The following is a 25,663-nucleotide window of genomic DNA, read 5'->3' as shown; positions in this document are numbered from 1 at the left end:
CACCGTAGAACACAAATCAGTTCTCACCTTACTGCTTCTAATAGTCACTTGCTTTCAAGGTCAGTCACCTCTCTGTCTGGAAAAGCCAGAAATCCTTTATGTTGAGGGTCAGTCTTTGGTTTGCGTCTATACTTCTGTAGCTTGTTCCCCATACTGCTCCTGCAGAAGAATTCTTAGATGCAGGAGCCAGTGCCAAGTGGTTAGCATAAGAGCTGTGCAATATTGATCAAGACAGACTTTACCCAAGCCCTCTGCCCCTGTGCACTTAAAGTGCTTTCCGGTATATCCGTCTGGCTGTTGCATGCTCTGAATATTAGCAACAATTAACTTCCTTTTATCTGCTCTACTTGAAGCGAAGTCTTCAAGCCCAACCATCCAATTTAATAAAGTCACACACAAACTAGTAGGTCCTTACAATAATTGGGAAGAAAAGGCCAGCGATAGTTTGTTACTAGTCACCAGGAAACATGCAATAAGATCCCCCTCAGCAGACAGAAAAATCCATTACCAACCGAAGCTGTTTAGAATTCTACATGTCTACATGTATTACCAACATATGTATTTTTAAGGGAGGCGTAAAAATATTCAACATTGTCTGCAGCATGAAGGAGAGGCAAATCCAGAGGCAAACTTTTATTTCCTGAAGATAATTGCAAACCTCAAGAAACTGAAGCTAAATGAAAGTATTGATCCACTGTAGTACTGTGACTCTTCCAACCACTCCCATCTGGAGTACAACAAACTAATCATCCTCCTTTGAGACACATTAAGGGCTCCTCCGTTCACTCATTTTTCCAAACAAATATTAACTGGACACTTACTAGGTGCTAGAGATTATGCTAAGCACTAGGGAGATATTGGTGAAAAACACCAACACAATCCCTGCCACAAAGAGATTATTACATCAATGGTAAATTAAATTAATAATTAATTTTTAAATGTAAAATGACACAGGAAGAGAGAACTGGACAGAAGAACTCTGAAGCACCTCAAGTTTAAAGGATAGGCAGGGAAATGACATTGAGAAGGATGACAAAGGCAAGACAAAAAGATTTCAGATAGATTGCAATAACATACAATGCTGGGTAGCAAGAACATTAAAGAAAATCCCTCAGTGGCATATTAAAATGAATAAAAAATCAAGAAAGGCTACGACAAATGCCAATACAGGAAACCGGAACTCAGGGAATCCAAGGTCCTGGTATAGCAGAATAGGTGTTAAAACCTTGTTCCTGTGTCCTGGGGGAGGATGACCCTGAACCCCACACAGATCTGCAATAATCAAAAGTAAAGTGTTGTTTGCATAAGGTAGGCTGGAAAACTTCCATTCATTAACAAAAGGAATAGATGAGGAAACCTGTCTGCCTTCATCATCCCTCTGAGCAGAAAAATATAAAATGATAGCCTTTTCTGAACACTTGTACATATAGCTATTCCTTCACAAGAATCTGAGGTTTATTTTTTTTTAACGTTTTTATTTTTGAGACAGAGAGAGACAAAGCATCAACGGGGGAGGGTCAGAGAGAGGGAGACACAGAATCCGAAACAGGCTCCAGGCTCTGAGCTGTCAGCACAGAGCCCGACGCGAGGCTCGAACTCAGGGACCGTGAGATCGGAGAATCTGAGGTTTAAATGACACTGCTCCTACAGAAAAGGTTGTGGAGAGCCATGGTATCTTGCAGAAATAAATGCAAATCTTCTTCTGTCCCTTAAGAATCACACAGGTTAACTTTAGCCAAAATGTGCTCACATTTAAAAATGAACATAAACTCGAGAAAACAAGGCATCATGGCAAGAGTCAGCAGAAACGGGAAAAATTATAGAACCTCAAGACTTAAGATATCAGACCTAAAAGAAATAATTATACATGACATGCCTAAGAAAATAAAAAATGGGATTTAAATTTGAGAAATAAACAAGAATGAGAGAAAATGATAGAAACAAATGTTAAGAGACAAGGAAACTAAATAGAATGGGCTGTATCTTGTGTTGAACCTTCCAGATTCCCCCTCTCCACCCTTTTCCAACACGTTCTCTCCCCCTATATTACCTGACCTGTATCATTGTATGAATGTATAACATGATTCCTGCCTTCTGATTGGGTTTGACCAGCACTGAGCACAAGCAGATCGGAGGAAGGAAGAGGAATGATTCCAGGTGTTAATAACCTTGGCTCCTCTGTGAGGTCACTAGGGCTGGCTGTGCCTCTTGACAGAAGCTCACTGCTCCTGCTCTACACAACCTTCCTTTCTTCCAGTTCCCAGCAACCTTTCCCTCTCTAATAGTTCTATCGCTGTTATTCCTGAGTTTCTGCACACTTCCTTGTGATTCCTCTTTATTCCAACCAGAAAGAAAAGAGAGATTACTACAAAGATATGGCAATTAGACTGACAGAAAATTCTTAATATGAGCAATAGAAGCCAGGAAACTGTAGAACAATATCTTAAAGTGTTGAGAGAAAAACTGTAAACTTGGAATTGTATAACACTATTATTCAATAGCAAGCCACAAATAAAGGCAGCTTAACATAAACAGAAACCAAGGGCATCTACTAGCAGTAGACCCATTACAATAAATATACTTAGAAAACAACAGAGCTATAGAAAAATAATTGTTAAGAGAGCTCGGTAAAGTGACTGATTATGAGATCAATTTCTACAAACCATTAACAATAGTTTGAAAATGTAATAGCTTTTTTTTAAATACCATTTTAAATAACTGCAATAAACATGAGGCACCTAAGAATAAAATGAACAGATTCTGTCAACAAGTTTTATAAAGCAAATGTGCAAATTGTATTGAAAGACACTAAAAAAGAGAGAGATCCATTAGGTTCATGGATACAAAATTATAATCAACATTCTAAGAGGTCAAATTTACCCAAATTGATCTAAGAATTTAGTGAAATTCCAATCAAAGAGAGGAATATAGTGGGAGGGAGGGATACAAGCATGTTCAATTTTTTTCTTATAATATACATTACATATTTAATAAATATTTGACATTCAAAAATTTAAAAAGGAGAATCAATGTCAAGAAAAAAAGAAGAAATTTTTGAAGTTTATTTGAGAGTGTGTACACACACACAAGTGCACCCATAAGCACATACCTGTGCTCAAGCGGAGGAGGGGGCAGTGAAAGGGAGAGAAAGAATCCCCAGCAGGCTCTGCACTGTTAGCATGGAGCCCCACGAGGGGCTCAAACTCACAAACCCGTGAGATCATGACTTGAGCTGAAATCAAGAGTCAGATGCTTAACCAACTGAGCCACCCAGGTTTCCCCAAAGGAAGAATTTTTTAAAGAAATAGTTAACATGATCTGATACTACCAAGTGGTCAAGTGAGATAAAGACAGAGAGCTACCTGTGGAATGTAATACAAAGTCTCTTAGTGACCCTGACAAATGAGGTTTCATTGGGGCTGGAAGGGTAGAAGTCATACTTCAGTGAAATGTGAAAGTATAGGAAATGGTGAACATACCTCCCAAGGTACTTGGCTGTCCTCTGGAAGAAAACTGAGAGTCAATGGTGCGAACTATGCAGTAGAGAGAGTATTTTATTCTTTTTAAAATGTGAAAATCTCGGGGCGCCTGGGTGGCGCAGTCGGTTAAGCGTCCGACTTCAGCCAGGTCACGATCTCGCGGTCCGTGAGTTCGAGCCCCGCGTCAGGCTCTGGGCTGATGGCTCAGAGCCTGGAGCCTGCTTCCGATTCTGTGTCTCCCTCTCTCTCTGCCCCTCCCCCGTTCATGCTCTGTCTCTCTCTGTCCCAAAAATAAATAAAAAACGTTGAAAAAAAAATTTAAAAAAAAAAAAAATGTGAAAATCTTGCATGTGTTCACTGCTCATTGGAAGGAAGCAGAGAAGTAAGGAATGAATACCATGTAGAAATCTCTGAGATTTCAGGAGGAAACACATTGTGTGCAGAGGTGTGGAGTTTTAGTTTAGCCAGCCAGGAAGGAAGAGAGGATGATGACAAGATGAATACGTGGAGTAGATTGGTAGAGGGTTATTAAAAATAAAGTTTGTAATGGCTTCTACTTTACTAGAAATCAATGGTAAGAGAGCTTAAGAGTACATCCTCCCCTAACATCATTTTCCACTGCCTAACTTTGATGCCGATAACTCAAGTATAAAATTCAAATGGATGAGCAGGAAAATCTCAATGCCTACACATAAATATTTATTCCACCAGATTTAGGTCACAAATTGCTTGGTGGTTCCATGTAGAAAGAGTCCTCAAGTCTCAACCAAGGATATGGCTTCACCTTAGTGGCTCTATTTGACTCTACAAAAGTTTTTAGGGAGATGAGCTATAAAGGGAAAATAAAGCAGTAAGACTGCAGCTCAGAGTGCTGTTGAGCAAAGGAAATGTGAGTTGTCTGTTTTTGCATATTAAAACATTAATCTCCCCACGGGGGAGCAGCTCCAGCAATTTCTCTGCAAATGTCTTCTACAAGGATTCACAAGGGTGAAGAAAGACTTCTCACTACCCATTAATTTAAAGAACATGGTTCATACAAATCCCTTTGTGCTTTCATTGAATTATGATTGTGCAGAAAACACCAATTCCTCTAGTGTTTTTCTAAAAGCACTTTTTCCTCTTCCCAAGATTAATATCTATGTTGGATGATCTGCAAATGAACCTCCCCATAGAGGTCAGCAAAGAAATCTGTAGTGGTCACACAACGTTAGCTTGCAACAATGTCTTCCGTTAAGAAATAGAAAATTCTTGGGGCACCTGGGTGGCTCAGTCACTTAAGCATCTGACTTTCGCTCAGGTCAAGATCTCATGGTTTGTGAGTTCAAGCCCTGCATCAGGTTCTGTGCTGACAGCTTAGAGCTTGGAGCCTGCTTCAGATTCTGTGTCTCCCTCTCTATCTGCCCCTCCCCCACTCATACTCTGTCTCTCTCAAAAATAAATAAAAATTAAAAATTTTTTAAAAAGAAGATTCTTTGTAGAATGAGACTTAATACATGCTTTTCTTAATGAAGAGTTGTCACCCAACACCCAATGAGGTACACTCATTTTCTTCAAATATATCGTGCTTACAATGTAGATAAAGTCCCACCAGTATCCGTACGTAAGTAGCTGTGGCACAAATAAACCTTAGCAACATTGGCACCATACAGTGTAAACAAATCCTTCCTAAAAATAAAATATATTTTGTGCTCAAGATATACCTTCTAAGCAGGAGGGAAAAACAATCTATTCTATACAGTGGTTTTTCTACATTTAGCTATCAGCTTCTATAGATGGCTTTAACCAGTGGACTTTACAGAGGCTAACATTTATTTCTACTTATGTGGAATATTCTGAGTAGAAAATTCAGCGGCAAGGAAAATCCTTAAGTGTGCCCAATGCATGTAAAATGACCTTGTAAATGAAACACATTGGATTCCACAGCTCTCATGAAAAACACAGCAGATGTTTCCTTCCACCTATGATATTTTTCAGGCCACAGAAAACTTTTCGCTAGAATGTTCAAAGTGCATGATTAAAGGTTTCCAATTGCTGCAATTTTATGCTTATAATCATCATAGAACCTCCAGATATTACATATATTTATATTCAACAGATTGATCCAACCAGAACTAAATAACCATTTTCCCAACTTAAAGAACAAGCAAATGACAAAGGGAAGCATCCTGAAGATGCCTACATTGATTTTAGCCAGTCTTCCTCCTGGGTTAAAAATTTCCTTCACCCTTCATGACCACAACAGGGAGAGTACACTTTGCCCCTGGCATCATGGCTGCAAGCCACCCTCTGGGGGAAAATCATTTTCCTTCTCTATCAATTGAAGCTCAAGTGAAAAACCTCCAACACAGAACTGGCAAGAAGAATATAAGACTTCCTCTTACTTCTGCTACTGATATTCAAAGAGTCAGATTGCAAGAGTAGGGTCCTAGGTGGTGGATGCTTGAGGAATTGGCTCAGAATCTTGGATCTACCATTTAATGATGTAACTAGAGCATGTTATATTTCTTCTCTGTGCTTCATTTTCTTACCCATAAAACGGGAGTAACAGCAATGCCTACCTCAAATAATTCTGGGGAGTAAAAGAACTAATGTGACTAAAACCCTGATGGTGTTCAATAAATGCTAGCTATTGTTACTTTCAGCAGACTAGAGCATGTATGGGAGTTCCTATGAGGATTTTTTTTCCAATTTACCTCAACTTTTTACGCTTGTTCTCATGGATAAGATAGGGGTGGTTAAAAAAAAAAATCTCTACAAATTACTCAGCCTCGAAAAGACAGACAACAGTTGACTCCATGGTTCTACATATAGTTTGTAATTGTTTTCCACAGTCCACATGCTGAAGTGTGATAAACATTTCACTGGCCATATTTCAACAGGCTCTGACACAGCAAATATCCTCAAGAAGAGTAGACCATGTTCAAGTAAATGTTCTTGGTAAGTGCCAAGCACATGGAAGGCCCTCCACAAATGTTCATTGCTTTCCCATTTCTTTCACTTTGTCCCTTACCAATTCTCATAAGCCCATGTGCACCAAGGAGCATGCATACGTGTATGTGCATCCTGACTGTTCAAAGACCAGACTCTTGACTAGTATAGCAAGAGTTATACGTATCAAAATTCTTCTAGGAAGAACCATTTTTAAATGAGCTATTTTATGATACCATTTCCTGTCCTTTTCAGACTCTAACACCTTTAAAAGCTCAGTGATATTTTTCTTAAGCCCCACTCTGCCAATTATTCATTTATCAAAAAAAAATTTTGATGCCTACCATGTGCCATGCATTCTATGGGGTATTGGTGTCAAAACAGTCCCCATCTTTTAGAAATTAGCAATCTAGAGGAAGAAGCCATATAAACCAAGACACAAAATAAAAATAGCAAATGAACAAAGGTCAAATAAACACAACATATTAAAGAATGAACAAATTGGGGCACCTTGGTGGCTCAGTCGGTTAAGCATCTGACTTCAGCTTGGGTCATGATCTCACGGTGTGTGAGTTCGAGCCCCATGTCAGGCTCCGTGCTGACAGCTCAGAGCCTGGAGCCTGCTTCAGATTCTGTGTCTCCCTCTCTCTCTGCCCCTCCCCCACTTCTGTTCATGCTCTCTTTCTCAAAAATAAACATGAAAAAAATTTTGGGGCGCCTGGGTGGCGCAGTCGGTTAAGCGTCCGACTTCAGCTAGGTCACAATCTCGCGGTCCGTGAGTTCGAGCCCCGCGTCAGGCTCTGGGCTGATGGCTCGGAGCCTGGAGCTTGTTTCGGATTCTGTGTCTCCCTCTCTCTCTGACCCTCCCCCATTCATGCTCTGTCTCTCTCTGTCTCAAAAATAAATAAATGTTAAAAAAAATTTAAAAAAAACATGAAAAAAATTTTAAAAATAAATAAAAATAATGAACAAATAAAAAAATAAATTGCATGATGAAGCTGATCTAATTGCACAACTATTATATATATGCCAAGATTTTATGTATTTGTGTTCAGCAAAGGAACCTCCTTGTTTTCATTGATTGACCTTATCAATAAGCATTTTTTTACATGTGAACTTACATAATTCATTGACATTAATAGAATATTGCTTTTACGCCACTTTATATACTGGGTTTTCATTTAAAATTCTACTGTCAAAAGTTTAGACAGTATCAGATAGCTCTAACATCTCAATTCCTTGTTCAGTCATATAATAATAAAAAGTATTAATCACAGTAATAAAAGACCTTGAAGACTTACCATGTTCAGACACTGTGTTATCTACACTCCTTATTATATTTAATCCTCCTAACATCTTTGCAAGTGGGTGTTAATGCAGGTCACAGATTAAGGAGATTATGGCTTGAAACTCATCAGAGTGGACTCTGAATTGTTTTTGAAAACATTTCTTGGCTACCCCACAGATAATTCCTTGGCCTTCCTCCAATTGGCAGGAGAAAATGACTACATATTTGGATGAGAATCTGTACTAGGTTCTTAGTTTTCACAAAATACTGTCAAGTCTATCATTCTGCTTTAACTCAAGTTTTAAGCCATTAGCAGCCATGGAGTATAGTAAAACCAAAACACTACCAGAAAACATAACATTGAAGTATATGTTACTTTTTAGTGGATGTTTGTTTTATGTGGTAGCACACATAAAGAAGAGCCTGAGAAATATGTAATCTGTTTTTTCCCCCAGTTTAGAAGATATAAGTTCAAATGCCAGCAAAGGGTCAGGCAATTAACACACATAAGTGAAGTGAGTCAAGTGTAGATAATAGGAAGGAGTAAAGACTGGCCATCTGAATAGACACACCCTGTCTGAAGGCAGTTAAACTCAATATTTTTTTAAATGTGTTACCTCTCTTTGTCTAAGGCAAGTTAAATTAAACTTTTTAAAACATACTTACATTTTTGTCATTTATTCTAGAAATTCTAGATAGGTGTTACACAAAAATGAGGCAATTTCATCTATTATACCTATGGAGCCAATTGATTACATGTGTAATTAAAAATTTTAACTAACTTGGATATATTAGAATGAGTATATCTTTCTATTAAAGATACTTGGCCACCCACCCCTATCCAAGATGAATCTAAATAGTTTTCCTTGTTACATTTAGAGCCGTAATCCAGTCCTAAATGAGCTTTCTGAATATAGGACATAATAACAGAAAAATGATTATATTAATGGTTGTCAATATTTTTAATACTATGCTTTCACAGTATATTTATGGGATTTGGGTTTTTTTTGTAATGCCACTTAATTCTCACTACAAGTCTGTTAGATAGTTACTATGTTATTATCTGTAGTTAACAAATGGGAAAACAGGTTCAGGTAGATTACAATGACTTTCCCCAAATTACTATAGTGTAGATTTGGAAGAACAAAGATCTACACCAGATCTTTTTAATAAATGCAACAGTGTTTTCAATGCAACACAATTGTGTCTAAAGTTAGAATATATGGAGCCAGAATCAAAATCATACATGTGATAGAAAACTGCCGTTCCTACTTGGATGGACCCAGAGCTCTTCCATATTGGGCCTCTCCTCAATACTTCACTCAGACTCTCTGGTGAGAACCTTATAATATCAAATAGTTACTTAAATAATTACTATCTTTATCCAAAAAAATCATAGGATTTACACAGTCCCAATACATTTTTCTACCTAGAGCACTTCAGGTCTTGCACTGGGTGGTATTCATATTATCAAATTTAATAGTTAAGGCATACCACTTTTAGTCAAACTCCACAATATAGCTTTTACATCATTATGGAACTAATATGGGTTTTACTGTGGGTCATCTCAAATCATTTTTGGAAGTATACAGGGAATAAATTATGAATAAATAGGTTTAAGTGCATAAATAAAAAATACCAAGTTTCTGCCAGCAAAGGACAACTTGAAACCAGATTTTATATCATCTCTGAGGTGATTTTTATTCACAGAATACAGAAGCAACACTTTCATCATCAAAAATTTTCTTTTCTTTCTACTGAGTATAATAGATTACTTAAAACTTGTACCTACTACTTTCCTTATACTTTTGCCATGTTTGCGGAGATACAATGACCAACCATTCCATTTGTCCCAGTCTGTCCTGATTTTAGCCCTGAAACTCCTCAGTCCCAAACAAATCAAAATGTTGGTCATCCTAAAATGGAGCACAGAAATAATTAAACTAAAGATCTTTGAAGGTGCCTTCTTGAACTAAGGCTATATTTTTCAATGAATTTTTATAATTTTTATTATAATTAATGTTTCTGTGCTAGAAGCAGATTACAATTTATTTGCCACGTACTGTCTACACTGGTCTATTTTTTCTCTCACATACTCATTCTCAGCATCATATCACCCAAGAGATTTTGACAGGGAAATTTCAACAAGTGGCAGAAAAATTCTGTTGAGGCTTTGAGAGGATTTTCATCACTACTAGTGCATTGTTGCTTCAAACATTCAACTAAGAAGAAATGTATAAACCTAAGCATGGAAATTAGAAAATCTTAACAGAAGCAAATTATAAGCTTTTCTCTTGTCTTCATTTGTTGTTGTGCTCAATTATCTAGCCTATGAAATAGAAAGTGGATGTTAGTAAAATCTGGCTTGGTGACCCACCCATGGGGGAGCCCTTGCAGTTTTAGGCAGGGAAATGAACATGGTTCTCACCATACCCCAATACTTATAGCTCATATATAACTTACATGCACAATTGCACCACGTAGAAGAGTAGAAGTATAGATGAAGGGGCCTGGAGCGCCCCCCCCCACATACACATAATACTTCTCCTACTCCTCTATTTGCAGCTTCCTGAGACACAACACCAGCTGAAGTAGAATCCATTATCCTGAGATAAATAAGTCTCCCCTTCAAGAAAACCTGGAGGACTCAAGTTAGTACAAAAGCAAGGCATTCTCTTCTGTATGATCCCAATATGCAACTTGTTTAATATACCAGGGTCAATGGGAGAGTGGGAGTATACAGCTATGTAGCATTTAAGGAAGACATAAACAAACGGTGTATATGAAAATACTTCCAGATTTCCATTTTCAAAAGCCCTATACCTAGAGTTTAGACACAGATGAATAAACTACAGCTTCAGGCTAGGTGTGCACCCCTGCCACCCCATTGTAATGGGCCAAAATTGATGACTTTAGAGGTAATTATGTTGAATTTGACAACTAGAAACCAAGTATCAAACTGAGAAATGTTTTCTGCCTTATATGCTGTTTGATATACAAAGTAATACATACTTTGGACAATTTTATGACATCTCATTAGTGAGCTGTTAAAGAAGCTGAACTATTATTCATACTGATGTTTTAAATATTTATACTAAATGTATTTTCTTGGGATAATTTAAGTAACAGAATTTAAACTGAATATATATTTAGAGCAAGGTTGTAGCCCAGTAATGGGGAAGAGAAGACTTCAGGCCTCCTGGGTCCCTCCCTCTCAGGGACAACTGAGATGCCATCAGGCCAAACATGAGTATGGATGATCAAAGCTAATGTGAGCCCATTGCGCATAGGGCAGGCTGTATTATTCTTAGTCAGTTTGAAGAGTGAAACACAGAAAAGGAAAATAATTGATGTCTAACACAAGTCCTTACATATAGCATGAAAAATTCCCCAAATTAAGATTTTGCTTGAGAGGCACACCAGGTTCCTGATTTAGATTTAGAAGACTAAATCTTGTAAAGTTGTCAATTCGCCTCAATTTCATTTATATACTCAACAAAATTTTAATTAAAATTCCAAAACTGGGGGGGGGGCAGTTTTACCAGATTATTCTAAAATGGTCTGGAAGAAATATTGGTAAGAATGTCTTAAAGCTACACATAAACACAGAGAAAACAAGAAGAGGGTATCAATCCTACCAGATATTAAGTAAATAAAAACATTTAAATCTGTGCAATATTAATAAAAGAACTGACAGAAAACTAGAATAAAATAAGTATACCAGAAGCAGAAACCCACTTTGTAGGAGTGTATATGTGTCTACTCCCACAATATGATAATATATGATACGTGATAGAAACACAAATAAATGGGAAACGAATGGATTATTCCAAAATGGCTGCTGGAAAATGCTTAACTATTTTTAGGAGGAAATCAATTTAATTCTCATCTCACACCACATACTGTCACGATTGTGGGTGGACTCAAGAAAAAAAAATCATTAAAGAACTGGATGTAAATTGTTTCAAGGAAAGAACAATCCAGGGAAATATTAATCTGTGAATTTGAATGAGACAAAGTATTGTCCAGGCAAAATAAGCAACAGCAGAAAATACAACTTTCAACTTCACTAGACACATGTTTTCAACTTTTATATGTTAAAGAAAATAAGAAAGAAAACAGTATAGATGACGTAAATGACAAAGAAACAGTGTCCCTAATTCATAAAGGACATTAAAACTGATGAAAAGAAAACCAAGGTCCCAATACACAAACAGGCTAAAAATAGGAGTTAATATTAAAAAATAAAGTATAAATGGGGCGCCTGGGTGGCGCAGTCGGTTAAGCGTCCGACTTCAGCCAGGTCACGATCTCGCGGTCCGTGAGTTCGAGCCCCGCGTCAGGCTCTGGGCTGATGGCTCGGAGCCTGGAGCCTGTTTCCGATTCTGTGTCTCCCTCTCTCTCTGCCCCTCCCCCGTTCATGCTCTGTCTGTCTCTGTCCCAAAAATAAATAAAAAACGTTGAAAAAAAAATTTAAAAAAAAAATAAATAAAGTATAAATGAAAATAAGCATTTCAAAAGTGTTCAGCCTCACCTCATCAAATAGTACAAGAAGAATGTAGTCCTTTAAAGCCTGGATTTAAAGTAAAATCAATTATTGTCCAAGACCTAATTCTACCACTTTCTAGTTGCATGACCTGGGGTAAATCACTTCACTTCTCAAAATATAAGTTTCCAGGGGCGCCTGGGTGGTGCAGTCGGTTAAGCGTCCGACTTCAGCCAGGTCACGATCTCGCGGTCCGTGAGTTCGAGCCCCGCGTCAGGCTCTGGGCTGATGGCTCGGAGCCTGGAGCCTGTTTCCGATTCTGTGTCTCCCTCTCTCTGCCCCTCCCCCGTTCATGCTCTGTCTGTCTCTGTCCCAAAAATAAATAAAAAACGTTGAAAAAAAAATTAAAAAAAAAAAAAAAAATATATATATATATATATATATATATATATATATATATATATATATATATATAAAAGTTTCCTGCTCTAAAGTGGGATGATAATATTGTTCTCCTCTTACAGTTGTTGTATAAAGATTAAATGAGATAATATAAAGGTCTTGCATGATGAAGGGCCTATAGGAGATACTCAATAAGTGTTATTATTGTTATTATTGATGATGATATTGTTGATGGTGTTAACGATCATCTTCACTTTTCCCAATAACAAAATTTTTAAAAATAATAATATCCATCAGTGCTGGTGAGGATGGAGGTATTACTTGTGTACTTCCAGGGAGAATGGAAATGGGTGCAATCTTTCTGGAAAGGTCATTTGGCAATATGTATAAGAAGTTTTTAAAAAGCTCATATCCTTTATCCAGTATACTATTTCTAGAAATCACTCCTTAGAAACAGTGAAAAATACAGACAAGGAATATCAGAAAATGAGGTCATATAGAAAATATTCATCCCAGTGTGATAACAGCAAAAGGGGGTGGTGGGCAATAAGCTGAGAGAATAATTAAACAAATGATAAAGACCCATATGCCTAACTACCAAATAGCAATTAAAAAATGATAGAGAAACTATTTAGAAGCATGGGAAACATGATTTTCTTTTGTATTCATTGCAGTAAACCAGAACAGAGTTTAGCATAGTACCTGGCACATTGCTCAATCAAATTCTAAACTGAATTGAACAACATAATTCTAAGTGGGAAAAAAAAATCAGAACACTCATTTTCACACACACACACACACACACACATCTTGCACATAGTTTAATCTCAATTTTTGTAAAAGAATTATCGAAAATCCTAGAAAGAAATATGATTAAATGTTAACAATACTGTCTTCGGGTGATTTTTTTCTGACTCTTTAGACTTGTCTCTACTTGCCAAATTTTTTTCAGTGGAGATATATTACATTTATAATCAAGGGAAAAAATGAGTAGGGAAAAAAAAAGGAAAGAAAGAATCGCAGAAATCAAATCAACTAGAAGCCAACTGGCTCAATTATTTCTCATTACACCATTCTAAGTATGTACCATTCTTCACTCCTACCCAAATATAAAATGTGAAATGGAAATATGAATAGCATGAATAAATTGGGAAGCAGCCTTAAAACATAGTCCAGGAAAGAAAACATTATAGTAATTTCAAAAAAAAAAAAAGCCAAAAATCATGTATCTAGTATTAAGGAAAGTATACAGGGGCTTTTCTTCATACATAATTTATACATATGAAGAATATGCCATGGATGGCATGGCATAAACTCTTTCAACACAAATTACTGGTTTTCTCTGCAATGGAATTATATTTTTTCTTAGACATATGTCACAAAGATTTATGCACAGTGGTAATTTTTTGAATCAATTTTTTGAAACCTGAAAGAATTTTATTTATTTAAAACTCTAACTCTCCTTAAAATCTAAAAGTTATATTTTAGGATATCCATGATATTCGCAAAGGGGAGGACCAAACAATTTCTCAGTTTTCCAAATTCTCAAATACACTCACCAGGGGAAATTATTAGCCTTAGAAAGTGAAGTGCCATGTTACCTTTGGGCCACTGACTAAACTCATTCCTTGAAAGACCCGTTTACAGGACTGAGCGACTTAAATTCATGCCTCAGAGAAACTAGAGATTACTATATGTCATACTCCTTTAAGATGAATGGTAAAATCTTGACTCATGCAAACTAAATTCTTGCATACCAAGAGTGTGCTCGATGTCTGCCTCTTTAGAAGTAAAATGTTATATAAGAGAACTGTGGTTATAAGGTATGCAGACAGTCTACATTGTCTTAATCTAAGAAGCCGAATGCAGCAATTGTTTATGGAGTATGTACTAACATGTACACAAATTTAACATGTTTAAGGAACATTACTATACACTTCTGGTGATCACAAAAAATATGTGACGTAGAACCTAAATTGAAATTCATTCCCTAATTATATAAAGTCCACCATATTTTTCAGAAACAAAGTCAAGTGCTTAATTTACCTAACACCAAGATTTCAGACTTTTGAAAGAGAAATATGTAGTGTTTTAACTGCAGCAATTATTTTTAAAATTCCTCTTCATACAATAACTACTTTTGTAAATAACTACTTCACAAGTATATTTCCTTTGATATAATATCTAGGATTTGCTTTCAAAAATTTGAGGGAGGGGAAGAGGGAGTGGAATTGCAGATGACACAAGAATAGCCATGATTTGACAGTTATTAAAGGCGGAAGAAGGGTACATGAGAGTTTGTCATACTATTCTGTTTTTATTATGTTAGAAATTTTATGCAGTAAGAAGATTTTTAAAGGAGTATATTTCTTAATCATGCCAATTTATATTGATTAACTCTTTCCTTGGTCTCCATTTCCATAAATCTATGTCCAGTAAACACGGCTGAAACGCTTACCAAATTGAACATGAGGAGGGTTACAACCAGGATTGCTAAACAATGCAGAGGTCCCATTCTGGTGTCTGGAGGGTGAAATAAATTCATTAACTCTTCCATGACCCACAGTTTAATCATTTAGCCAAAGAAAGAGATACATACATCTAGATTAACAACAACAACAACAAAAAAAATGGTGTAGATAAACTTCAGCTACCCTCACAGCCAACAAATTGTAGTGCTACGTAACTAATCCAATTTGATCATTGTGGTGCCCAGGCAATCACTATTACAGAGGATACTCGGGGATCTGCTGAAGCGTCAGTGAGACAATCTGCACTTGTTTTTTTCTTTTGCATTGTCCCAAAGACAATGAGATAGAGAAAAATTAACAATTATAGCCTTCAACCTCCTAGAAGAAAATTTTTTTGCTCAGCTTGTATACTGAGAGGATTAGGATTAAAATACAAATGGTTAAACAGGGGCACCTGGGTGGCTCAGTTAAGTGTCCGACTTTGGCTCAAGCCATGATCTCATGGTGCATGGGTTCGAGTCCCATGTCAGGCTCTGTGCTGACAACTCAGAGCCTGGAGCCTGCTTCAAATTCTGTGTCTCCCTGTCTCACTGCCCCAACCCCATTCACATTCTGTCTCTGTCTCTCAAAAATAAATAAACATTAAAAAATAATTTTAAAAAAACATACAAATGGTTAATAAGATGGCTATTTTAGAATGGCCTTTTTTTTTTCCTATCATGTTCACTTAATTTTTTCTTTTCTTTTCTCTTAGTCATAAGCAGAATTCTGGCACATTTAATTCCATTAATTCCTAATAATTCCTCCTATAAGCAGACCCCACATAAAAAGCAGTGTATGTTAAATATTACAACCAAATCTTTAAAGTCTCACAGACAATAGATCTTCTAAATATACTGCTAAAGATTTAGCTTCATGTTGATTTTAATTTCATTAACACACTCACAACATAAATAAATTCTGCTTAAAAGAAAAGCTTTAATAATGAATATATTGCAATTAAAATGATACAAGGCTACTAAGCATTGCACACTGCCACCTAGTGCTAAATGTCTTTTTAACTCCAAATACACAATGGGTGTCTTCAGGAAAGGGGAAATGCTCTGTTTTAAAGCAAATTTATCCAGAAAGACAGTTATGAAACATATTTTTCATAATTCATTCAATATAAGAAGGCTATTAAAATAAGTGAAATTACACATACCATAAAAATCAACTGTCTCATAAATTCAGGTGAGAAAGATCTGATTAGATTATTAAATATAAAAAGCTACAGGTTTTGTTATTGAAGACAAATTTTTTAAATGTTTTTAAAAGTTATTTTTTAATAAGGTGCATTACGTATGCAACATACTCTATCATGAATATGATGCATGTTGATGTTCTTAGTGAAATATGTGATTAGCAAGTTTGACAAGATGTTTAAAAAGGCATCATAGGATGCTAAATAATCACTAACGATATGTGCAAGCTTTGTTAAGGGCATAGCTATCATCTCGCTTCATCTACAGGTTATAATTTCAATTTCAGATACCACTGGTTTTCATTTCCACTTTATTTTCCCAGAGGTGAATAATTTTTGTGTTTTAGTTGTGCTAATCACTAGACGTCATCTCTGATCTTTTGGCCAGAAACATAAAGCCACACACACACACACACACACACAAAATGAGAACCATCTGAAAGACTAGATTAAGGAAAGGATTGCATTAGGTGACTTTTCTATGGTTAGGGAATACATCTGATTTGCTTCATTGTATTCTGCAATGGTAGTCCCCAGCTTGGTCTAGTTAATGCACATAACTACCTATTTTAAGAACTAAAGTGAAAAGTGAAAGACTCATTTCTGGCAATGGAGGTTTGTTTTAAGTTTATCTATTTGGGGAAGGGGTGGGGCAGGGAAATAGAGAGGGAGGGAGAGAATCCCAAGCAGACTCTGCACTGTCAGTGCAGTGCCTGGTTCAGGACTTGGACACACAAAACCAGGAGACCATGACCTGGGCCGAAAACAAGAGTCAGATGCTTAACCGACTGAGCACCCAGGTGCCCCTCAATTAAGTTTTTCATGGTGAAAAATAATAAAAGGGTTCCTTTAAATCACTATTACTTAACTTTTCAAGAATCACACTCCTTTTGAAAAACTTAAAAATCTCAGGTTCTCCTTCTAAAGTATTTAAAGTTTATAAATAAATGATATATTAAAAACAATATATGGAAATTTTTAAGAATTCTATTTTTTTATTTTGATCTTTGAAGATATTTTTCAATGTTGTTTTTGCTCCAATAATTCAAAATCAGCATGAGTGGTAAGGCTGACTACATATCCTATAAATGTTTCCATCCTTGGAAATGTTGACAATAAAGAATATCATTCAGTAGTTTCAATATTAGGCCTGTTGCATTGTTTCATTTTAATACCCGGAAGGACAGGTAAAAATAGATAGACCACTGGATGAAAAGAAGAAAGAAGGGAGAAAGCGAGGTAGAGAAGGAGGAAGGGAGGAATAATTTTGCCTTTAAGGGAAGTGTTACCTCCATCCCCTTGAAATCACTAATTTAGATAATTCCCAAAGGAATCTTTGATCAAAACCACATGATCTAGAAAACTTCTCAAGATTTCCTTTAATCAGCTTAACCAAATGACTACTGCCAGCTGTTTCATTTAGTTCTATCAAGGCTACTCTGAGGCTCTAAGGGCTATTTTGAGGCCTTCACCACAAAATCAGGACACCCAGTTGATATGGCTGCCCAATGCAGAAGACAGATTTACTCAAAATATTCCAATTTAAGAAACTCAGTTTGGAAAATATGATTTAAGAACACATATTATATTGAAACCCAACTCTTCACGCTATGTTGGTATAACATCTATCATGACATCTCAATGTTCAGTAAACTATAAGTTCAGTAAACTTATAGTCAAGGGAATAAAAAGTCTAAAATTGTAACTCCTAGATATTCCACTGGCCTTACAGTATATCATCTATAAAAGGATACTGCTAGGAAATAAGATAGTGGTTACAACTATGCCCTATATAAGAAAACCACTGCAGTTGCAGCTAATATACAATTTATTATATTATATTATATTATATTATATTATATTATATTATATTATATTATGATATCATTATAAAACTTCATAAACATTTTATAGTATTCCTATTGATCTATGTTCCTATTAATCTACAAGGTAGTGAAAATGTATAAAGTGAATAACAAGTTTCAATTCAAATGACAGTTGTGCCTAAGACCCTGAAGACTCCTTAGAATTTTCTCACATACCTTAGTGTGTTTTCTAGTACATACTGCATTTAAGTTTGGTAAAACAAAGGCTATGTGTGTTTGCACACACAAAAAATGCAATCGTAGCATCATCATTTGGAATTATCTAAAAATAAATGTTTAAGCTGAAATCATTTATCTAATAACCTCATTTCTTAAGCCTAAATATGGAAGTATGTATATTTATGAGTGCATCCTGTAATCAAGGATTATAGAAGTTCTATAATCAAGGATTTCTAATGCAACATAACAAAAAGTAGTAACAAAATGGCCTGTGAAGAAAATTCCCTAGGGCTTTAGAAAGCTAGGAGATGTTGAAAAATTAAACTACAGAATACAGAAGAGACAGACATAGCTTTCAACCGAACATTAACATTTAACTTGAGATTATTTAAAATAGCACATTTCTATCTATTAGAATCCCTATGGTTATGAAAGACAAGGACTTATTCCACAAAGATTACAAAAATTATGATATTTGTATATCTAATATTAGTACTGGCTGGGATTGCACACTGTGAAATAAGAAAATGTAATAGATATTTAGTGAGCATTTTACTCACTAATTATGATTTCATAATTTTTTTAACGTTGTATTCTCAGATGTCAGATACCTACTTGGAAACTGACATCCACTTGGTTGCTAAGAGATATGAGATCAGTTTGCATTTTTTTCTGTCTTTAGGAGAATTGCTCTCTTGGGTTTTACCTCAAAGTAGTAAAAGTTAACTCTGTTGCCCATGTGGGGGACTTACGTTACTCAAAGAAACTCCCAAATCTCAAAAAAGAAATGAAATACTCTCTATTTGCACAATTAAAACAAATATGTTTTTTCCCAAGCTTAATGAGTTTCCACTTCATGCAACTAAAATATAATAGTATTGTTTAACAATCAAATTTAACTGATGAGTTTATGAGTATTTTCACAAAAATCTTATGATAAAGGAAGTCATTGGTCCATTGGCACTCCCAAAGTAAAGCTAAAATCCTACATTTTAAAAGTATTTTCTGCCTATAACTTTGACCATGCTCTTTAAACAGCTAGAGGAACAAGACTAAACTTGGTCTCTCTGGTTTTTCTTATGTTTTATCAAAGACTCAGAAGCAAAACACAGTTATAAATATGTACATTCTAACTGGTCATTAGTTTATCACAAATAAATATTGACTTATTGCTTAATCGAAGAGAACGTTTTTCCAAGATAAAAGCCATATTCTAATCAGTACATGTTTCCTAATGACACTGAGCATCTAGACTCTCTTCACATATAAATTTCATAACCTTTCAAGGACAATCTTCTAAATCACATTTTAAAGAAATATGCTGAAAAGACATTCCATTTCAGCAGTATTTTATATTACTATAAATGCAAGAGGTTTAATTTTTAACACTCATGTACTTATCATAAAGCTATTGGTCATTTACTCTGATTTATTGTCAATGTTGTCCTGGAGTATATTGCCAAGGAACACAAGGTAAGCTTTTCTTTGTCTACTAAGTGAGACAATGCCCACTTGCCCAGTACCCTAACACCCAACTTCTTGCACACCATCAGCCAGCTGCCCTATTGGTGAGTCTTTGTACCTTATATATGCTGTTTTAGCATGAAGGCATATTACTACCATTTCTTAATGGTACCATTAAGAAAATCCTGTTACAAGCACAGTCTCTGAAATGTAGTTTCACACCAATGAAAGGACTACCTAGTACCATCTTGAGGGGAAGAAGATGAATTTATCCTCTTGTCTTCTAGGCTTTTACTTATTTTATAAAGTCACACTTTTATAAACAAGTTCTGTCATACTGAGAGGAAGGAGATATGCAAAATGCAACACCTGGAGTCATAAAATGTAATGACCTCAAATAACACATCTCAGAAAGAGTGGGGAAGACCTGGCTCCAGAGAAGAAAAAACAGTGGCAAAGGAGCGAATCTGCACCATTAGAACAGGAGTAAAAGAAAACCCTCTTGGCTTTTTCCAGTAAGTTTTGTGCAGCAGCAGCAGCAACAGCCTAATCAATATGCACATCCTCACCCCATAAAACCTCCTGTCCCCAAACAGAAACTGCAGGTCCCTCTCCACCGTGTCCTCAGGGCAGAAACCACCACCCACCCGGAAGGGAGGAGGTTTCCCAGGCACAGGGGAAGGGCAAAAACAGGTATGTGTAGCCCCAGCATCCTCGTCTTCCTCCCAGCTGCAAGCCTGAAAGTCCACTCAGGAGCCAGCCCTAGCTCCTAGGCATCCTTCGGCCTGGGTCCTCCCTGCCAGAGGGGCCGGGAAGGTTGCGCAGCTGGCAGCTCAGTTTTCGGACTCCAAACAATGACCCCTCCCCCCACCCCCACTCCCCTGTGCCTTCACCCCAGGCCCTCGCTTTCTAACCCCCTTAGTGAGACCTCGTTGGAATAGGACAAGGGATGCTCCGTGGCCAAGAGGAGACGTGCTGGGCTTCTCTGCCCGAATGAGTTGCTGGGGGTAGGATGGGGTGGTCATGGAGAAGGGCCCTTTAGGAAAACCCAGGACATGGGGCAACAGAAACCTCAGCACTAGTCACCCTCGCTCCCACCCCCCACCCCACCCCTCGCCTTAAAGCCGACTTCTCCCGAGGAGGGCGGCGGCAGCTAGGCGGACGGGATGGGGATAAGAGCGAGCCCGGGGGCCACCATGGTCTCTCCAAAGGGACTGCGCAGGTGGGCGCAGCCCGGGAAGGTCAGCGAGGCCAGAGCTCAGAGTTACCCGGGGCCCAGAGAGTGTGAGTGTGAACGAGAGGGTGAACCCGCGCGCTCGCCGGGCCGAGGGGCGCTCGGCGGCAGGGCAAGCACGGTGACAGGGGTACCCCGGCCACCAAGGAGAGACAGCTCACCCACCCCTTAGGCGACAGGGCTGGAGAGGCTTTTGGGGCTGTGAGACTGGGAAACTTAATACAAAACAGACAGTTCCCCCCTCCAAGACGTGCCCCCACGCTCTCAGACGCGCTCCAACGCCTCCGGAATCACCCACCATCGCCCACGCCACCCTGCAAAAATCCCCACCGAGCCCTCGGATCCCAGGCGGGTAATTACCTCTCCCGGAGGCGGAGTGGGGGGCGGCAGCAGCAGCAGACACTTTTAGCCTGACTTTCCTGCGTTCGCTTGTGAGAGTGTGCGCGCAGAGCAGGAGCTGTAACCTGCTATTTATAGACTGGAGCCTCAGCACCCGGAGCTGAGAACCCGGAGGAAGCGAGCAGGCGGCGGCGGCGCAGGGCGCGGGCCGCGGCTCCCCGAGGCTCCCGCGGCTCCCCCAGGCGCCCGGCTCCGGCCGCGCTCCGCGCTCGCTCCCAGCCCTCCCGCCCGCCCGCCGCGCGCGCCCCTGAGAAGTTGTCACCAGCGCGGCCGCCTCTCCGGCTGCTCACACGCCCCCTGGCACAATTGCTACTTTCTCCCCCCACCCCCACCCTCCCTGCTCCTCTTCCTCCTCCTCCGCTCGTTCCAAGCGGTCTCCTCCCAATGTCACCAGCGGCCCAATAGAGGCGGCGGCGGCAGCGACAGTCTCGCAACTGGCGCAGCTCGCTTCCCGCTACTGATGGAGTGGAGTTGCTACCCCGGCAGCGTTCAGCCCAAAATGACCCAAACACGCTTGCTCCGTGAGCTGGCACCCTGCACCCCGACCCTCTGCAAGCGGGGACGACCGCCCAGCCTGGGCTGCGGGAGCACAGCTGCAAAGTGGTGGTGAGGGGTGACCCGGAGCTGCCACGCTAAGACCGGGCCCAGAGAAACCACAAGGGTCTCAAACCCGCGGGAGGAGGTGCCCCAGACCCCAGCCACTGGCAGCGCCGGCCCAGACTTGGGGTGAGGGGACAGTGGGAGGAGGTGTCCCCGGTGCCCCGGACTTCAGCCTGCCACCACCCTGGGACCCGTCTCTCTTGCCACTCCTCTGCCTTGGCCCGGACGGAGGTCTGGCGAGGATGACCTGGGCACTGTCTGGGCTTCCAGTTCTGCGCAGCCCACCGCCAGCCCCCACGTCACGGCTGGTGACCGAGGCCGAGTTGCTCCTAGCCAACGTGTGACACGCCTTTGGCAGCCCGGGTGCGTGGGGACAAATCTGAACTCTGCGCGTTTGGGGTGTTTGGGGTGTCAGGAAAACAGGGTACGCAATCACGCAATCTGAACGGAGACTAAAACTCCCCCACTTCCTAGCCAGCAAGCCCACGGTGGAAGGCACGCAGCCTGGTTATTCCGGGCTGCGGGGTGTGGGGCAAATGAGTCTCTCCATCTGCGCCTTACAGGTGCCACCTGGCGGTTCTCTTGAAGAGGTTTGATCTGAGCTGCTCAAAGGTAATGGTACCGAGCGCCAGTCCACTCAGGCATCCTCAGCCTTTCCTTTTCCTAAAGGCGCTTTAAATTCACATTTTAAATAAAATGGAGTGAGAAAGCTAGTACACATGGGTTACATTTGCCACGCAGGAATCCGGCAGTTGGGATGGTGAAGCCGATTTGGGTTAAGTCCGTACTTACAGCTACAAAAAGTGGGAAGCTATAGCTGCCCCCAGCTGCCACCCCTTCTGGCATTTGTTGCACCTAGGCAACCATTCACTCCGCAAACATTTAACTGCCACTAGGTTATAATCTTTATCTATGAGAACAGAGACTTTGGTGGTTTGTTTGTTTTCCAACACATTTCCTCAGAGCTTGGAACAATGTGTTACATGCGGTAGTTTCCATAAATGTTTATGGAATAAATTAAACATTGTGGTCCAGAAACTGTGCTCAGCTCATTCTCTCTCTTAGTCCCTGCAGCCTTTGCCTTTCCATCTCTTCAAGGATGAAGAGATTTTTTTTTTTTTTTTTTTTTTTTGCTATGCCCAGCCACCATCACAGGTAAGCTAGAAGGAGAAAAGAGGAAGGTGAGGGACTAACAGTCCAGGCAGGCCCTCTGGGGATGTGGATCACACTTGAGCCTGTTATAGTCAGATTTCTCCTGCATGGGGCAGTGCTGAACACACCCATTTGGGGGTAGGGAAAAAAAAAAAGACTCTGTCATACTTGGTGCTTGAAACAATGGATAAATTCTGTTAATAGAGATCTGCTGGCAAGATGATACAACTTTCTCACTGGGCAACAGTTTCAGCCTTTTCTTAAAATACAGAAAAAGAATAACAGAACATTAGGATGCCAGAGCTTTGCTACTAAATTGAAAAGATGTTTAACATATTTGTCCTCTAACTTGAAATGGAGCTCTGTGTGTGTGTGTGTGTGTGTGTGTGTGCATGTTTATGAAGACTGCCACTGTGCCAAAAGTACTAAACTGTTTCTTCTAAAAGACAGAGTTGTAAAATAGATGCAGCTAATGTCTTTATGGAAATGAACACTTAAAGTGAGATATCCAGAAAACCCTCTTACAATTAAAATCCAGACATAGATCATGCTGACCTAGACCTTTTACAGGGCTGCTGAGGAAAATGTGATGTACCTGTGCACATCATTGAGGAAGTTTAAATTCTGTGGAGAAGAGGGCGACAGAGAGAAAGACAGGGAGAGAGAGGGAGAGAGAATGAATCAGATACATGTACCACGTGGCATTTTAAAAATCCATCAATCAGCCTGATAGTTACCTTTTTTAGTCATTTGTTGGTGTTTTCTTTGAATAAGCCTAGAGGATTCAGATGCTTCTATTCTATTATTAAACTCATTCAGCATCCACTTTTACAAACCTTGAACTTTTAGTCACTGTGTCCCCCCAAACATAACTCCAGTTGCCAATGAAGGACAAAATATTTTTCATTTCCTCTTGAAATATCTTTATAGGGCCAGAAGTCAAAAGTGATTCCCCACAGTTACCTTGCTGTCTAAAGCAACAAGTCAAGCCAGGATCTGCAGGGCTGGTGTAACACCTTCCTTTTTAGTGAAGTAATTCATTCATTATTCCTGGAGATTTCTATTTCAAGTGAGATTGGTATGCCCCAAGGAGGACTCTATACTTTTATGATCCTTCACTTTAAAAACCTATAAAAATATAGCACTGAGAATGACAAAGGTTTTTTTTTTTTTTTACCACAGTTACTTGTTTATATTACTGATAACTTTATAGACCAAGTCATGGTTTTCATTCTAATTTTGAAAACTTATGGAAGCTTTGAAAACTTTGAAAACATTAGAAGAGTTAAGCCTTGGTAATCATGCATTAAGGTCATTTTTACATGTGTACATGTGTATATGTGTATTTAAATTAATGGGAAATGTTATTAGAAATGGAAATTTGACCCAACTTAACTAAAAGGGAGAAACTATTGGAAAGGTACCACGCTGCCCATGGAGACCAAAAACAGGAATGCAGCTGGGCATCAGTGACAACTTGGAAATAAGGACATGCCATTAGGACTTTATCTGTCCCTCTTCCCCCACTATGCTGCTTGCTCCATGCTCCATTCTTTCTCTCTCTCCCTCTTATACAGACCTTCTCTACATCTCTGGTTTGCAGCAGGTTGCATGGATACTAACAGCTCTTGAACTTCATAGTCTGTGTGCCAGCTCCAAATTCTCAAGTAGTACCATGATTGGCCCAGGTCCTGAGCCCCAGTCCAGACAATCATGGCCAGGAGGTGGAAGTCGAGTTACATTCTCATGGCAGCGACTATAGTAATCAGGGCTGGTAGTGATGTGTCGAGACACGAGGGAAAGGACAAAAATCCCCAGAATGTGGAGAGGAGTATAGGTCACTCATGATCACTGTTAACTCCTAATCCTTGTTGTTCCATGAATACAAAAGGCACAAAAGGCAGAGGAAACATAAGGAGCAGTGACATCTGTATGAATGCATATGGATGTTTAAATACTGAGTGAGGTAGAATGTCTCTTGATGATGGTGGTGCTCTAAGATGGCTTGTCCTAGTAGAAGTAGTTGTATATGGTTTTATGATCTCTCAATGTGGAACTGGATGAGCATGAAGAAGGAAATCAAGTATTTCACAGACAGTTTACTTTAGCTTCGTTTATCATGGCAAATTAAATCAGAGATTTTTTTTAAATGAAGGAAATGACTGTGGTAGCATTTACATTTATTGAAGATAAACATTCTGCTCTCTCATTTACATAATAGCTACATTTCTAAAATGTCTATAAATCATATATTTAAAAGCAAAGCATATTTCAAACATAATAGGGTGGTGAATCTTAACATGTTTGTGGTCATGAACTCCTTTGAGAATCTGAAGAAAAATGTGGACTCTCCCCAGAAAAAAATATGAGCAGATGCACACACATTTGTGGGGAGATGATATATGACATATTTATATTAGTCCCCTCTTATATATGGTTTCGCTTTCCACAGGGTCAGTCATCTGGTCTGAA

At 38.9% G+C, this 25,663-nt stretch overlaps 1 protein-coding gene across 6 annotated transcripts in view; it reads right to left on the bottom strand.

Moving 5' to 3' along the window:
• Positions 1-21,624, bottom strand: part of INPP4B (inositol polyphosphate-4-phosphatase type II B) — a 775,173-nt gene extending 753,549 nt beyond the window's left edge. For 3 of the 6 annotated variants that reach the window (XM_058721302.1, XM_058721291.1, XM_058721289.1), the window contains exon 1: positions 21,401-21,624. The gene's annotated coding sequence lies outside the window, so the exon portion shown is untranslated. The remainder of the gene's footprint in view (positions 1-21,400) is intronic. The other 3 variants (XM_058721296.1, XM_058721297.1, XM_058721298.1) reach the window with 2 other exon arrangements.
• Between the last annotated feature and the right edge of the window lie 4,039 nt (positions 21,625-25,663).

This window comes from Neofelis nebulosa, chromosome 3, assembly GCF_028018385.1.
Source record: "Neofelis nebulosa isolate mNeoNeb1 chromosome 3, mNeoNeb1.pri, whole genome shotgun sequence".
NCBI lineage: Eukaryota > Metazoa > Chordata > Mammalia > Carnivora > Felidae > Neofelis > Neofelis nebulosa.
The sequence above is the reverse complement of the archived record's forward strand: the minus strand, read 5'-3'. Positions and strand labels throughout refer to the sequence as shown.